This window comes from Ursus americanus, chromosome 7 (assembly GCF_024610735.1).
Source record: "Ursus americanus isolate L20-20 chromosome 7, mUrsAme1.1.p, whole genome shotgun sequence".
Classification (NCBI taxonomy): domain Eukaryota; kingdom Metazoa; phylum Chordata; class Mammalia; order Carnivora; family Ursidae; genus Ursus; species Ursus americanus.
The window spans coordinates 80,519,665-80,523,953 of record NC_142133.1 but is presented as its reverse complement, the minus strand read 5'-3'; the positions used below and the strand labels follow the sequence as shown (position 1 = coordinate 80,523,953).

At 46.4% G+C, this 4,289-nt stretch overlaps 1 non-coding gene across 1 annotated transcript; it reads right to left on the bottom strand.

The window, feature by feature from the left end:
- Positions 1-3,733: 3,733 nt before the first annotated feature.
- LOC123803312 (U6 spliceosomal RNA) lies at positions 3,734-3,837 on the bottom strand. Its single transcript, XR_006782838.1, has one exon. It is a non-coding gene; the product is annotated as a U6 spliceosomal RNA (small nuclear RNA).
- Between the last annotated feature and the right edge of the window lie 452 nt (positions 3,838-4,289).

The following is a 4,289-nucleotide window of genomic DNA, read 5'->3' as shown; positions in this document are numbered from 1 at the left end:
TAGCAAGTGTCAAAACAAAGAATAACATGAATGGTTCTATAGGAAATGTGTTCCCATTGTTATTTTCATACACTTTCAGTTATTAAAAAAAAAAAAAAACAGCCTTCTTGAGTGACTCTAGTTCTGAACTTACATAATTTTCTAATCCTGTTAAGAAATTTTCAAACTGAAATATGTCAATATACATTTCCATATGCATGTAGGACTCTATGTTAATTAAATTCCCGTTCAATAAACAAATATTGGCAACCCCCAGGGGATCGGCACTGTGCTGGGTGCTAAGACGACTCTCCTTGCCAGGCATGACAGAGGGTAACGTTTCCAAGGAAGGATAATTGAACAATCTGCATGGCCTGAGCTACATGACTCAACTGTTCTGGATGTAGTACCAACAGTTCTCGTGGAGCACTGCTGGAGAAGGGGAGTCGTCATTATAGACAGAAGACAGGACCTCGCCTGGCCGCCCCTGCTTCCTCGGCTGGCCGCAGACCCTGGGGCCTCAGCCTTCCCTGCTATGGTTGTGCCATTGAGCCAGTGGCACTGGAAGATAACGTAATAAAGCTTTTCCAGAGTCTGCCATCCTTTTTTTATTAAAAACTGAGTTTTATCTGTAGGACTTTATAACCTTGAGAAACAAACACGTCACATTAGCCCTTTCCTCAAGAGATCAAAAAGTACGTATTTCTGTCTGTTTCCATCTAAAACAAAGCAAAAGGAAAATGTTACGATGAAATGAACTGAGAAGGAGCAGAGCGACTAGCAAATATGAAGTAGAAATAATACCTGGGTGAGATTCTGAACATCTGAACCCAGGCAGCAGCTCAGGATTGGAAAATACATGGGCGGACCCTGGAGAGAACAGAAGAAGTGGGATCATTAGTGTCTGTCACAGGTTGGGAGCAGAAAAGAGGAAAAGTGTCCCAGGGCCTCAGCGGGTGGCCCGGGGGTGGGGGGGTTCATGGCAGGGAGGAACTCTCTCAGGCAGGAAAATCCTGTCTTTGGTTTTTGAGGTTAATTTTCAAGACGAAGTGCCCTGTACCTCATTCTTTGGGACATTTCCCCCCAGAGTACTTTCAATGGCTCAGGCGAGTACATGTCCTGCTGTAGGAATCTGGGTGCACAATGCACGTGATGTGCCTGAGTGAACCTGAGTCTCACTCATATAGTCTGTACATAGTTGCATGAGTACGTGTGTGTGTATATATATCTTAATTTCAAATTAACGCCATTGTATTCCCCCCAAAGTCAAATAGACTCTTCATGAAGTTGTGTGGCACACTTTCTGTAGTACCTCCCACGGATCAAGTGTGCTGTTCCTGTGTAAGAAGCCAGAGCACATACAACTGGAGAGGCGATGTGTGATGTGGAAAAGAAGGCTGGAGAGAAAGACGCTGATCCATGTGCAAAGGGAAAAGACCAGAATGCCAGGGAAGAGGAAGGGCCATGCCATGGACTGTGGGGTTCAACCTGGAAAGCTCAGGGAGTGGCAGGCTGGCCAAATACTGCTGCATGAGGGAGAAAGGCATGACAGGGTCGAGAAGAATGAGGATGGAAGCTACAGACTGCATACCCCCAAATTCATGTTGAAAGCCTAACCCCCAATGTGATGGTATCTGGAGGTAGAGGAGGGAGGTGATAGGGTCATGAGGGTGCAGCTCCCACGATGGCATGAATGCCCTTTAAGTAGAGACACTGAGAGCATGCATCCTCTCTCTCCATGCCATGTGAGGAAACTGTGCAAAGGTGGTCATCTGCAAGCCAAGAAGATAGCCTTCAACAGAAATCACATCTGTCATCACCCCGATCTTGGACTTCTGGCTCCAGCACTGTGAGCAATAAATGTCAGCTGTTGAAGCCCCCAGCCTGTGGGATTATGTTACCGGGGTGCAAGCAGATGAAAAATGGATTGGGAAGTGGAATCACCATCAGCCAAGTATACTGTGAAGGACTCGGTGGGAGGCAATTGGGCAAACCTACAGGATTCCTTTGAGACTTTTCCTTTCAGCACTGGGGGGGGGGGCGGTGATCATAAACCACAGGGGGACAAGTGGAGGCACTTGCAGTGTCAAGCAGAGCACACCTGACGTCTGGGGTTTGGATCACAGGGAGAGGTGAATGATTCAGGAAGCCATGGAGGTAGGAGGGGCCCAGCACCAGGCTGGGAAGTCACCTTGTAAGAGGGCAAGAGATATCAGGTCCTGGAAGTCTGTAAAGGAAAGTAAGTACAGGAGTGCCCAGAGAAGCCTCTGTTCGGCTCCCTGATTCACTCAGCAAATACCATGCCAGCCCCTTGGAAGATGTGGCAAATGCGGGGTGAGGACAAGAGCAGAAAACCATCATCTAGAGGAATGGCGAGAAGCAAAAGGCTCACAGAGTCCAGAGACAGAAAGCCTAGGCAGTCGAGAAGACAGTTGGAGCCTTTAAATAATGTTTGAAGCTCTTTAATTTAAACATGAACCTCTCCTCTCGCCTTTCCATCAACTCTGAGGTCCTGGTCTGGGCCCCTCAAATCTTCTGGGAGCACAGCAGGAATGACCCTAAGAGCAGAGGTACCACCTCATTGAGCACTGAGCATGCTCTGAATCTCTCTCCACATCGAACCCTCCCAGCAAACCCACCAGGGAGGTACAGGTATCACCCCTCCTTTCCCAACGAGGGAGCTGAGGATAAGCAAGATTCCGAAATTTGACTGGGTTTGGTGTCAACAGAGACAAAGTAATGAAATCCAAATTTCCCAGAGCCCCAACTCTAACCTCTAGTTAACATTTTCTGTGCTATTAGGAGTTCCCATGCCCCTGTTAGAATCCACAGGCTGACCTCATGTCCCTGGAAGAACCGAAGGCTGTGTTTAACTCAGGCCACATTAGCCACAGAGCTGTGCCCTGGGGCCATACCCATTCACTGAGCCGTCCGTCTGAGGTCTGCAGAGGTATCCTACCCTGTGGATCTGTGTTACTCCAGATCGACAGTAACACAAGGCAAGAAACAGCCTTACCCACTTGGTCCACCAAATTAGGGCTTACAGACTAGCAGCCTTCTGGTTTATAAACATGTTTTGACCACTGCTGTATTTTATTTAAATATTAAATGTGAATGTTTCTAGGTAGGATATGTGCTCTCTCATTCCATCCCCCCCATCCTGCCCCCAGCAGCTTCCCACATTCCAGCTACTGTCTGCGTACTGAAGGTACTTGAGTTGACCACCCCTGATTAATGTTGACCTATTCATAATCATTTTATTATGTACTTAATGTAATTCATCAGTCCATTTTTTATGGCTGAATAATATTTCATTTATTTATTTATCCATCCATCCATCCGTCAATGGGCAGTTGGGCTCTTTCCATAATTTGAGATATTATGTAGATATCTGTAGAAAATGCTGCTGTAAGCATCGGGGTGCACGTATCCCCGTGAATTAGTATTTTTATATTCTTTGAGTAAATGCCCAGTAGTACAATTACTGGATCATAGGACAGTTCTCTAACTTTTTGAGGAACCTCCATACTGTTTTCCACAGTGGCTGCAGCAGTTTTCATTCCCACCAACAGTGCATGAGGGTTCCCCTTTCTCCACATCCTCACCAACACCTGTTATTTCTTTTATGGTTGATTTTAGTCATTCTGGCAGGTGTGAGGTGGTATCTCACTGTGGTTTTGATTTGCATTTCCCTGATGATCAGTGATGTTGGGCATCTTTTCATATGTCTGTTGGCCATCTGTATGTCTTCTTTAAAAATATGGAATGCTTCATGAATTTTCATGTCATCCTTGCGCAGGGGCCATGCTAATCACTGTATCGTTCCAATTTTAGTACATGTGCTGCTGAAGCAAGCACCAGACTAATCGTTTAAAACACTTCAGAGATCTGGAGACAAAAGATTTGTTTATCCCTACAACTGGCTTCTGGTGTGATGAGCAAACTGTATACTATCTGGGATTTGTGGACAATGCGGGGAAGGGAGATAATAAAACGCTTAAGACCTCTTTTTACTTCTAGCTGTGTTCTGATACCAGGAAATGATCTGGAAGCAAAAGAGCAGAATCAAAACTGGATCTGTCTTCTGGAAACAAGGGATGGCATTACTCAAGTGCCTGCTATGCTGCTAGAAACGGGCAGTCTTGGGTCCTCCCAGCAAGGTCCTGAGGCTGCCATACAAGAGCACATGCACACCAAGGGAAGAGGGCAAGGCTGTGCTAGTTGGTGCAGTCAGGCCTCTGGGGAACCACAGCCCACACTCTCACCACCAACACCCCCAGGTCTATTCTGATGGCTGCAATTCAGCACAG